Source organism: Triticum aestivum, chromosome 6A (assembly GCF_018294505.1).
Source record: "Triticum aestivum cultivar Chinese Spring chromosome 6A, IWGSC CS RefSeq v2.1, whole genome shotgun sequence".
NCBI classification, from domain to species: Eukaryota; Viridiplantae; Streptophyta; class Magnoliopsida; order Poales; family Poaceae; genus Triticum; species Triticum aestivum.
The window spans coordinates 12,593,663-12,606,700 of NC_057809.1; positions in this window are offsets into that span (position 1 = coordinate 12,593,663).

The window sequence follows — 13,038 nt, forward strand, 5'->3', positions numbered from 1 at the left end:
CCTGCTCTCCACCCAGCCGGTGCTTGCTGCCCCAATCAGCAAAGAGCCTTTGCTGCTTTACATTGCAGCCACGGGACAATTTGTCAGTACAATACTTACGGTCGAGCGGGAAGAAGAAGGAAAGGCCTTCAAAGTTCAGCGCCCAGTATACTATGTTTCTGAAGTTCTGACTCCTTCAAAGCAAAGATATCCTCATTACCAGAAGCTTGTATATGGGATTTATATGACCACGAAGAAGGTTGCACATTACTTCTCTGACCACTCCATTACAGTCGTCAGCGACGCCCCACTGTCAGAGATTTCGCACAATAGAGATGCAACTGGTCGAGTGGAAAAATGGGCGATTGAACTCCTTCCCCTAGATATCAAGTTTGAAGCAAAGAAGGCTATCAAGTCCCAGGCAATTGCAGATTTCGTCGCCGAGTGGATTGAATAGCAACTTCCGACAAAAGTTCACTCGGAGCACTGGACCATGTTCTTCGATGGATCTAAGATGTTGAATGGTTCCGGTGCTGGGGTAGTATTGGTTTCCCCCTGAGGAGATAAGCTCAGATATGTTCTCCAGATTCACTTCGATTCCTCCAATAACGAAGCAGAATATGAAGCGCTTTTATATGGGTTGCGCATGGCCATTTCACTCGGCGTCCGTCGCCTCATGGTCTATGGCGACTCAGATTTGGTGGTTAATCAGGTGATGAAGGAGTGGGACGTCAGAAGTCCAGCTATGACTGGTTATTGCAATGCAGTGAGAAAGTTAGAGAAGAAATTTGAGGGGTTAGAGCTTCATCATATCCCCCGACTGAAAAATCAAGCAGCTGATGATTTGGCAAAGATAGGTTCCAAGAGAGAAGCCATTCCCAGCAATGTGTTTTTGGAACATATCCACTCACCGTCAGTCCAGAAAGATCCTTTTACAAAAGAAGCCCCGCAGCCAAAGAGTGCCACGGATTCGACTGAAGTCGAAATTCCAGCAGTGGTCGACCTAATCATGGAAGTCTTGGCAGTCACTCCCGACTGGACGATACCATACATCGCGTATATCCTGAGAAAAGAACTCCCGGAGGACGAGGAAGAGGCTCGACAGATCGTCCGTCGATCCAAAGCCTTTACAGTCATAAAGGGACAGTTGTATAGAGAAAGCGCGACTGGAGTCGGCCAGAAGTGCGTAACACCGGAAGAAGGTCAGATAATCCTTGATGATATCCACTCGGGGACCTGTGGTCACCATGCGTCCTCTCGGACCATCGTGGCTAAAGCATACCCAACAGGATTCTACTGGCCAAGGGCAAACGAAATGGCAAAAGAGATAGTCGACAAGTGTGAAGGGTGCCAGTTCTACTCCAACATGTCACACAAACCCGCATCAGCCCTGAAGACCATTCCACTCGTCTGGCCTTTCGTTGTTTGGGGACTGGATATGGTTGGGCCATTGAGAACAGGCAGGAGCGGTTTCACACATGTGCTTGTGGCAGTTGACAAGTTCACCAAACGGATTGAAGCTAAGCCTATCAAGAATCTTGATGCTTGCACGGCCATCAGTTTCATCAAGGAGTTAACATTCGGATATGGAGTCCCGCATAGCATCATCACTGACAATGGACCGAACTTTGATTCAGACAAGTTCAGAGCTTTTTGCGCCTCTCAAGGCACGCGAGTCGACTACGCGTCGGTCGCCCACCCCCATTTGAATAGACAAGCAGAAAGGGCAAATGGTCTGATTCTCAAAGGGCTAAAACCTCGGCTGATGCGTGATATCAAGCACGCAGCAGGCGCGTGGGTCGACGAGCTTCCGTCAGTTCTGTGGGGATTGAGGACCACCCCGAATTGGTCGACTGGAAGAACCCCATTCTTTCTGGTTTACGGAGCGGAGGCAGTTCTGCCGAGTGATCTACTTCACAATGCACCCCGAGTCGAGCTTTACACCGAAGATGAAGCAGAGCAAGCCTGGCAAGACGCTGTCGACCTCCTGGAAGAAGAAAGAGAAATGGCTATGATCCAATCGACCATTTATCAGCAAGACTTACGTCGATTTCATGCTAGAAATGTGAAGAGTCGAGCCTTCCAAGAAGAGATTTGGTCCTCCGAGTGGATCAATAGAAACCACACAAGCTCACTCCTACTTGGGAAGGCCCCTTCATCATCACCAAAGTCCTCCACAATGGAGCGTATCACCTTTACAATGTCGATCGCCAGATCGATGAGCCACGAGCTTGGAATGCGGAACTTCTCCGCCCCTTTTACACTTGAATTCTCACTCGGATGAGATGTAATAAGAAAAACTTCTGTAGTCTATTTATCAAAGACAAGAGTGTTACAATTTTTCCAGTAATTGTTGTTGCTTTTGTTTGCGTGTGAAATCCCCCAGTGGGTAGCTTAGTTGCGAATCCGTTTTGCTTAAGTCTATAAAAAAAATCCCACCGAGTGGTGAGCCAGTCTCCCACTCGGGAGCTTAGCTGCGAACCCGTTTCGCCTAAGTATTTGAAAATCCTACCGAGTGGTGAGCCAGCCTCCCACTCGGAGGCTTAGCTGCGAACCCGCTTCACCTAAGTTTGAAAAAATCCTACCGAGTGGTGAGCAAACATCCCACTCGGGGGCTTAGCCGTAGCCCAGTGCTCGCCTAAGTTTGAAAAAATCCTACCGAGTGGTGAGCAAACCTCCCACTCGGGGGCTTAGCTGCAGCCTAGTGCTCGCCTAAGTGTTGAAAAATCCTACCGAGTGGTGAGCAAACCTCCCACTCGGGGGCTTAGCTGCAGCCTAGTGCTCGCCTAAGTGTTTAAAATCCTACCGAGTGGTGAGCAAACCTCCCACTCGGGGGCTCAGCTGCAGTCCAGTACTCGCCTAAGTTTGAAAAAATCCTACCGAGTGGTGAGCAAACCTCCCACTCGGGGCTTAGCAGCAGTCCAGTACTCGCCTAAGTTTGAAAAAATCCTACCGAGTGGTGAGCAAACCTCCCACTCGGGGGCTTAGCTGCAGTCCAGTACTCGCCTATGTTTTTGAAAATCCTACCGAGTGGTGAGCAAACCTCCCACTCGGAGGCTTAGCTGCAGCCCAATGCTCGCCTAAGTGTTTAAAATCCTACCGAGTGGTGAGCAAACCTCCCACTCGGGGGCTTAGCTGCAGTCCGGTACTTGCCTAAGTTTGAAAAAATCCTACCGGGTGGTGAGCAAACCTCCCACTCGGGGGCTTAGCTACAGTCCAGTACTCACCTAAGTTTTTGAAAATTCTACCGAGTGGTGAGCAAACCTCCCACTCAGAGGCTTAGCTGCAGCCCAGTGCTCGCCTAAGTGTTTAAAATCCTACCGAGTGGTGAGCAAACCTCCCACTCGGGGGCTTAGCTGCAGTCCAGTACTCGCCTAAGTACGAAACACATCCCAATCCGCAAGGACGACGAGGTGCAAGTCGACTGCTACCTTCTCCTTCGGAGCTGCACCACAAATACAAAATTATTTCGAGTGAGGAACAAGTTCCACTCGACAGACAAGTCATGAAGATATTCTACGATAAATCAAGTTCGGATAAAACCCAAAGGTCCCAGACCACAGATCAAAGTAGTCGAGCCTTCAGCTCGACAGAGTTTAACGGTTACAAAATCCACTCGGCATTCCGAGGCAAATTTAAAGTGAAGCGTAAAGTTTTATTCCTCAGGCGGAGGACTGGAAGGGGCGACGAACTCGTCCAAGTCGATCCCGTCTGCAATGCGAGTGGTAGCAGCAATGAAAGTCTCCATGAAGTCTTGAAAGTTGTGCTTCCTGGTATTGGCAACTTAGATAGTAGCCAACTTGTCTTCCTGCGCCTCCTTGTAGTGAACGCGGACCAAGGACAGAGCGACGTCAGCACCACATCTAGCAGAAGATTTCTTCCATTCCGTCACTCGACCTGGGACTTCATTCAGTCGAGTCATCAGGGACTCGAGGTCGTTTTGGAGCGTCGTCCTAGGCCAGAGCAAGGTGTCGATCCGCGACATGGCAACCTTCAGTCGAGCAAGATAGTCAACCACGCCAGCAACATGAGATTCCAGTCGGAGCATGTTCATAGCAGCCTCATCCTTCACTGGAGAATTGATGGGGTCCAAACCCGTCTCCACTCGACTGGTCTCCTCCTCGAAGTTCTGACAGAATTCTGCAAACTCAATTCAAAGATAAGTCAATGGCTCTACATGAATATTGGTGACAACGATTCAGTCGAGTAGGAGTGGTTATCCTCAAGCATGACGAATAGCTTCTTGGCAAGTCCACTGAGATAAGCCTCCAGATCATTCCTCCTCCCCGCCAGTTCACTTGCCTTGTCATTCAGAGCTATTTTATCATTCTTTAGACGGCTGACCTCTTGGTTAGCTGCGTCAAGAGCGGCTTTCAGTCTGGAGTTTTCTTTCTCAAGGTTTCCGACTGAAGCCAGTTTCTCTTCTGCAAGCTTCGTTTTGTCCGAGGCCGTCTTCTGCGCTTCTGCAAGGTCAAGGTCCTTCTTCTTCAGAGCCTCCTCCATTTTGCCTGTGGAACAGCAAGTGAGATCAACATCGAGAATGGTCAGAAAGAAAAGACAGGCGTCAAAAGCTCACCAGCCATACCTTTTGCTTCGTCCCTCGCCTTCTGCAAGTTCTCCTGAGCAAGCTTCAAGTCAAGGTTGAGCTGGATCTATTTGTTTTCCAACTCAGTATAGCGAGCCACAAGCTCGCAAGATTTCTGCAAATAATCAGTTGACAGATGTCAAAGGTAGGTTGCTTCCGAGCAACTAAGAGAAAAATTGCGACATCTCTAAGACTACAGCCGAATCAAAAAGATTCGACAGTAGTCTCGGGGACTACACCCAGTGGGTGCACTCAGCGTGCCCCCACTGGTTCAAAAAAAAGAGAAAAAGAAGAAGTTGACTGCCCGCAGTCAACCATGTCCAGTGGGCGCACTCAGCGTGCCCCCACTAGTTCAAAGATTCCATTCGACATGGCATGTCCAGACCGAGTGAAGAAGTTCAAATCAAGCAACACAATATAAAGACTACAGTCGACTGCCAGCAGTCCACCGTAGTCTCGGGGACTACACCCAGTGGGTGCACTTAGCGTGCCCCCACTCATCCAGAATATTCAATCGACACACCCAGTGGGTGTACAGATATAAAGATCTTCGGAAAAGAGAGCCTTCAGGTGACATATCCTAATAGAACAAGCAGTGATCGACTGACCTGGACATTGCTCTGAAGGGCTGAACTTGCGTCATAAGCTGCTTCGCTGGCTTCCCGGACCACCTTCACTTGCTCCATCATGATTCCCGCCTGGCGTATAGCCTCCTTAGCAGCGCCCACTTGATCCTCAGGGACGTGGTGCGTGGAAAAAAGCGAAGGAGGATCTGCAGTCGACGATGAAGGCCGAACACTTGTCAGAGGCACAACGAAGTTCACAGAAGCCCGAGTGGTATTACCACCCTCTTGAACTACAGCCTCAGGCGCCGATGTGGTTTGTGAGGTCTTGCTAGCCAGTGCCTTCCTGTTCCTTCTCGCCCTCAGCGGCACCTCGTCATCATCATCAGGGAGATCAATGACATGAGGGGGAGCTATAAGAAAAGTCCTAAGTTAAAGATGAAAAATCCAATCGACCGGAAGAGATCGTCCGTCGACTAAAAGCGGAGCATCAGAAATCATACAAGGGTTGGAGGTAACAACATCTTCCATCTCTTGATCATCGTCCTTGGCAGAGATCTCTGAGGTAGCAGCACTAGAAATTTCGAAAATCAGTCGGATTATTCAATGAATCGACCAAGGATCCGTCCACGGTCGACAAAGAAAAACAAGTTCTACTATTACCCAGAAATGGTGGGAACAGTCATCTTCATCTTGGGCAGAGCCTTGGGCGGCTTGGACAGCGTCGCTCGTGGATGCTTGGGAGCTTTTTCTGTCGGCGCCGGAGAAGAGGTCCGAGGGCGCTTCGATGACTGCCCAACAGGGACGGTCGCCTTACCACGTTCCCGCACAGGGTCGTGTGTAAGCTTGGATCTCCTTTCCGAGTGGGGAGGTTCGACTTCTTCCTCCTCCTCTTCACTGGAGTCGTCGTCGTCATCCCCTTCTCCTTCGCCGTCAGATTCCCACTCTTCTCTCTCTTCTCCACTTTCGCCCCCGCTCGCCTCCCCCTCCTCGGCCTGCTCCTGCGCTCCATTGGGTGTCGACTACATCTCAGTAATAGTCTGGAAGACAATAAACAAGACAAAAGTTAATCGACTGATTCAAAGAGAACAAACAAAGAAAGCAAGCTTACAGTCGGAAACGCAAAGTTAGACCTTGTCCACTTCGTATGATTGGTCGAGTGGAGGAATCCTCCTGGCTCCTCGGGAGTTGTCCTTGTTCCCTGTGATACTTGACAGCCACCCTTCCAGCATCTCGTCAGTGACCTCCTCCGGGTGAATCCGAGTGGTGTCTTCGAGACCCGAGTACATCCACATCGGGTGGTCACGAGCCTGAAGCGGTTGAATGCGCCTCCGAAGGAAGACCTCCAACAAATCCATGCCAGTCACGCCCTCGCGGACAAGCTAAACCACTCGCCGACCAGCACCTTGACTTGCGCCTTTTCTTCTAGCGTCACTTTCAGAGAGGCAGGTTTTTGTGCTCGGTTCAGAGATAAAGGGGGAAGCCCAGTCGACTGTCCTGGGGTCACCTGGTCTTTACAGTAAAACCAGGTCGACTGCCACCCACGGACCGACTCGGGAAAAGTGATAGACGGAAAAGAGCTTTTTCCCCTCATCTGGATCGCCAGGCCCCCGCACAGCTGGATCACCTGCGTCCGTTCGTCACTCGACTTGGCTTTCTTGACCGACTGGGAGCGACAAGTGAAGATGTGCTTAAAGAGTCCCCAATGGGGGCGGCAACCCAAGAAGTTCTCACACAAGGAAACGAAAGCAGCAAGATACACAATGGAACTGGGAGTAAAATGATGGAGCTGCGCTCTGAAGAAGTTCAAGAAGCTCCGGAAAAAAGGATGAGGAGGCAGAGAGAATCCGCGATCAATATGGGTGGTGAGGAGGACGCACTCACCATCGAGATGCTAGGGTTCGACTTCTTTCCCCGGGAGACGCGCAGATTCGTGGGGAATGAATCCCCCCTCAACCAGATCATCAAGATCATCTTGCCGAATTGCCGACGGCATCCAATCGACCTGGATCCAATCCTTGGGCAGAGCGGTCCTCGAAGAAGATCCGCCCCGGCCGAACTTCTTCGCCTTCCCCTTCACCGCCGCCTTCTTCACGCGCTCCAGAGTCGACGTCTTCTCGTTCACCATCGTCGCCGGCGAAGCTCGAACAGACCTGCTGCACCGAGGTGAGAGCGGAGGTGGCGGAGGATCTTGTGAAGGAAGGGGGAAAAGTGAAGGCGCACTGTTCGGGGGTCCCGAGCCGGCAGCTTATAAGGGGTCGCTTCCGAGTGACTGACTGGTAGGCCCAGGCAATCCTGCGAAATCCTGCAACAGGCGCGCGCGCTGTACGTGGTGAAAAAGGTGGCATGGAGATCGAGGAGGTTCCGTTCTATCCCATCCAATTACTGCAGCCACTCCCGTCCCGCGCGCTTCCCGAAATTCAAATCCCGCAAAATCCGCGGGCTATAGAACAACTCGTCAAACGGAAGATCCTTTTCACACCATCACTCGGAACTTCACAAGTAAAGAAATTCACTCGACAAGAGGCCAAGAATGGATCAAGGCGACTGAAAGAAGTTGACAGCGTCATTTGTGACAATTGATCCAGAGCAAGACGTTCATATAGCAGGAAGAACCAGTCGGAAGGATCCCCAACTCCTTCCCCACTCGAACCTCGATCCATTCGGGGGCTAATGATGAAGCTATGTACCTAGGGTAGGGGCATGGACCTGTCCTAAGTGCCCTACCCAAGGACATCCCTAGAAGAAGTCACCTTTCAATCGACTTGGAGGTATCCCACTCGACGAATTCAAGACACTTGACCACGAAGCTATCACTCGACCACGAAACCAACCACTCGACTGCTAGGAGATCTAAAGTCACTCCGCATGCAAACGGTCGGTCATTAAGTAGCTTTTATGGTCATCATAGCACTTTATTAGGGGCATTACCAGTAACGCCCAGCCTTAATGTACTTTAAACCCTGCATTACTGAGGGCTGGAGGGGCCTGGCGAACTCTATATAAGCCACCCCCTCCTCAGTATCAAGGGTTCGCACCCCTATTACTCATACGCACATAAATCAATCGACCGCCTCCGGGCACCGAGACGTAGGGTTGTTACTTCCTCCGAGAAGGGCCTGAACTCGTAAACCTCGTGTGCTTACAACTCCTCCATAGCTAAGATCTAGCCTATCCATTCATACCCCCCTACATTACTGTCAGAGTTAGAACCACGACAGGTCCCACCAAGGATAGAAGCGCATCTTGAAGACGCTTTTGCAAGGTGGATATCATTACATGAACATTTTATAATAGATGGGGATACATACAAGGCTTAAAAATGCCGCAAGAATACATCAATATACATGAGAACAACATCTGACTACGGATGAAACATAAACAGAAACTCAAACAATATCCACCCTGCTAGCCCAAGCTGCCGACCTGGAACCTATCCCCTGATCAACGAAGAAGAAGAAAAACTCCAACACAAATAAGGATCGCTCTCACGTCATGATCATCGCATAACCTGTACCTGCAACTGTTGTGTAGTAATCTGTGAGCCACGAGGACTCAGCAATCCCATTACCATGGGTATCAAGACTAGCAAAGCTTAAAGGGGTAACGAAGGGGTAAAGTGGTGAGGTTGCAGTAGCGACTAAGCATGTATGGTGGCTAACTTACGAAGCAAGAGCGAGAAGAGGAGCTGAACAAGCGGACGTCAACTAGTAATGATCAAGAAGTGATCCTGAACTCCTACTTACGTCAAACATAACCCAAAAACCGTGTTCTCCTCTCGTACAACCCCGAAAAGAGACAATCACGGTTACGCACGCGGTTGATGTATTTTAGAAGAGTTTACTTCAAGTTTACTACAACCGGATATTAACAAATTCCCATCTGCCACATAACCGCGGGCACGGCTTTCGAAAGTTCAAACCCTGCAGGGGTGTCCCAACTTAGCCCATTATAAGCTCTCACGATCAATGAAGGATATTCCTTCTCCCAGGAAGACCTGATCAGTCTCGGAATCCCGGTTACAAGACATTTCGAGAATGGTAAAATAAGTCCAGCAAAGCCGCCTGAATGTGCCGGCAAATCCCGATAGGAGCTGCACATATCTCGTTCTTAGGGCACATCGGATGAGCAAGACGTCGGGTTGGCATAGACCCTAATTACCCAGGAGGCGCTGGACATCGCTCGGTTTGGGCCAGCACTCAGAGGAACACTGGCCCGGGGGGAAGGGGGTGGGGTAAAATAAAGATGAACCCCAGGAGCGCGACTCCCTAGGGAAAAAAGGCTTAGGTGAGGCAAATGTAAAACCAAGGTTGGGCCTTGCTGGAGGAGTTTTATTCAAAGCGAATTGTCAAGGGGGTCCCATAAATCACCCAACCGCGTTAGGGACGCAAAATCCGGGAACATAATACCGATATGACGGAAACTAGGGCGGCAAGAGTGGAACAAAACACCAGGCATAAGGCTTTACCAGGTATATAGATGCATTAATAATATAAGAGATATTGTGATATCCCAACATAAACATAATCCAACATGGAGCAATCTTCATCTTCACCTGCAACTAGCAACGCTATAAGAGGGGCTGAGTAAAAGCGGTAACATAGCCAAACAACGGTTTGCTAGGAAGGGTGACAAAGGTTAGAGGTTCATGGCAATTTAGGAGGCTTGATAAGCAAGTGGTAGGTAACGCGGCATAGCGATAGCATCGAGGCAACTAGCATAGCAATGATAGTAATGAGATCCAAGGTGACGGTCATCTTGCCTGAAATCCCGCTAGGAAGAAGAACGAGTCCATGAAGAAGATGAAACCACGAAGACGAACCAAGCGTAGACGAACGAATCCTCACAATTGCAACGAAACGGGAACTATCGAGAAGAAGCACACAACACGGTAAACACACCACACATGAACAAGGCATGATGCTCAACCAAGTATCATGCATGACAAGGCTACATGAAGCTACTCATGGCAAGAGATGATGCATACGAGAACAACACATCAAAGCAAGTTTAAATGAGGCCGGAAACATCATATAACAATTCCGATAAGTCCTCATATGCAAATTTCGAAATTGATCCAGATCTGAATAAATCTTATGTTCAAGTTGTTAAACAGCAAGTTAAAATGCACCACGATGATCTACACGAAATTCTAGTCAAGTTACATATAAAGTTCATTTAATTCGGAGCTACGGCCTAGAAGATATGAGCAAAACAAGTTAAACATGGCATTGACGCAAAATACATTCAAAGATCAAGCAAACACACTCAAAACATGAATGCCACAAGGTAACATGAAACTACATGCAAAACTAAGCAAGTTCCATGTTGAGCACACTCAAAATGGAGCAACGGTTCAACACATACACATTAAACAAGTTTAAAGAACAAGCTGTCCAAAACAGCAACTAGGCATATTGCAAGCACCAAAACAACATTCTAAAGTACCACAACATGAAAACAAATGGCATGGACATGATTTACAACTGAAGCTTAACAAAACATGAACAGTGAGCTATCTCCAGAAACTACTAGAACATGCTCAAAAGGACATGGCAAGATTGCAAATAATAACAGTTTCAGCAAGCGTAAAACAGCAACATTATGATAGCATGTTTGCAAGCATGGAACAGACGCATATGATATCCAAAATTAACAAACATGGCATGTGAACAGAGTACTCATAGCATACTTCAAATCAAGTAATTGGAGAAACTCCAAAAGAGGCATAGATTAAACAATATCAAGCTCATAACATGGCATCATGAAGTTAACAAAAAAACTGGAACATCATTTAGGCAAGTTAATGGCAATGAAAACATATGCTACAGGACATATATGAGGCATCAAAAGGCATGGAATTATAAAGCATAACATGTATAACAAAACATGTAAAATAAGCATATCCACATTATGCATGGATTAATTGGTAGCATCAAGCAAAGATAGCAACATGATATAGCAGTTTCAGCATAACAGAACATTAACAGCAAGTAGCCCACTTCACAAGCTTGATGCACTCACTACAGGGCATAAAAGAAATACATGGCTTGCACCACTGTAAATAAGGCATGGAGATGCTCATAACACATATAGACTTCATGCTCGAAAGAAAATCACACAAAAAGATGCAAAAATGACAAATCATCAAGTTATAATAAGTTTCAGCAGTTAACATCACATAGCACTCTTGCAGCGATGATTAGGGCATGAAGATGAACTCAAACAGTCAACGCCCAATTGAATAAAGTGAAGAGCATCTCATGATGAACATTTTGACATATTACACACACAAAACGGAGCAGTATGCACGAAGTTATGATGCGATGAACATGGGCACAAAATATCACAGACTTAGGGACTTCGCAGAAAAAACAGGTGAGCGTAGAATAGACAAAATGCGCACAGGCGGATTTTGAGGGGTAGCTCACCATGGGCTCGGCCCATCTAGAAAGAGGCCAGGCGGGCCGGCGGATCTGGGCCGGACCACGGGGCCCAGCAGCTGGCGACGCGGTCGGGGCGCTGGGCGTCGTCGTCCTCCCGACGACCGAACGACGGTGGATCGGGGCTCCGGTGTCGGGGAGCTGCTCCGGCGAGAGGAGGACGCCGGAGAGGGCCGAAACGAGGAGCTACAGCGGGGAGACGGCGGATCCGGGGCGAGGTCGGCGGCGGTGGGGCTTCCCGCAGGCTCCAAGCTCGTGCTCCGGCGAGCTTCTGCCGGAGCGGCGGCGAGGTCAGGCGAAGGAGCGGGCGATGCGGAAGTGCTGCGGTGGCGACGCCGACAAGCAGGTGGCGGGGTGGAGGCGACGTCGGGCGAGCAGCGCGGAGGAGGTCGGCGGCGAGCACGGATGGACGCGCGGCCTCTGGCGAGGTCCGGGCGGCCGGCGGGAGACGCGGGGCGGTGGCGGCGCCTCGGTCTCGCGCGAGCGAGCAGCGGCGGCGTCCGGGCCCGAGCGGGCCTCAGATGGGCTCGACGGGCCCGCAGCGAAGTGGGGCGCTGGGGGGACACGTGGCGGCGCGCTAGAGGAGGAGGGAGGCGGCGCTACAGAGGTAGCGACTCCGGATTGGCTGGAGTGAGGTGGCCGGGCATGGCGGACATGCCCGGGCGACGGGATCTTTGTCCGGCGGCGCGGAGAGGAAGAAGGTTAGGGTTTGTGTGCGAATTTTCGGGGGAGGTGCAAATATATAGGTAGAGGGAGCTAGGAGACTCCAAATGAGGTGCGGTTTTCGCCCACACGATCGTGATCGAACGAACGAGAGCATGGAGGGGTTTGGATGGGTTATTGGGCTGTTTTGGAGGGGTGTTGGGCTGCATCACAAAAGAGGCCTTTGCGGTTACCCGGTTAACTGTTGGAGTATCAAACAACCTCCAAATGGAACGAAACTTGACAGGCGGTCTACCGGTGGTGTACCAAGGCCGCTTGACAAACCTCGGTCCATTCCGAGAATGTTTAACACCCGCTCACAACAAGAGATAAAAGGGGGACGCCGGAGGGCATAGGAGTGCCGGATTGCAAAACGGACAACGGGGAAAATGCTCGGATGCATGAGGCGAACACGTATGCAAAAAGAGATGCACATAATGACATAGCAAAGTGCAACACGCAAGCAGCTGACAAGGCAACGACGGCGGATAACTGGCGGACACCTGGCGCATCGGATCCCGGGCGTTACAATATCGGTGTGAGTTGTGCATTGTATTTGCCATGCTTACTATTTACTTGTGATTAGTCTAATAAAAAAGGTGCTGATATTTCCAGCAGTAGTGGTGATGAACTTCTTTAAGTATATAGGATGAGATGATGAGAGTGACGTTTTGGCACACGGGAGTGCGCGCTCCTCATTTTTAAAATGTGTTTTGAACGTATTTTGATATGTCAAAAAATTGCAAACAAAATTTTGGCGCGTGCA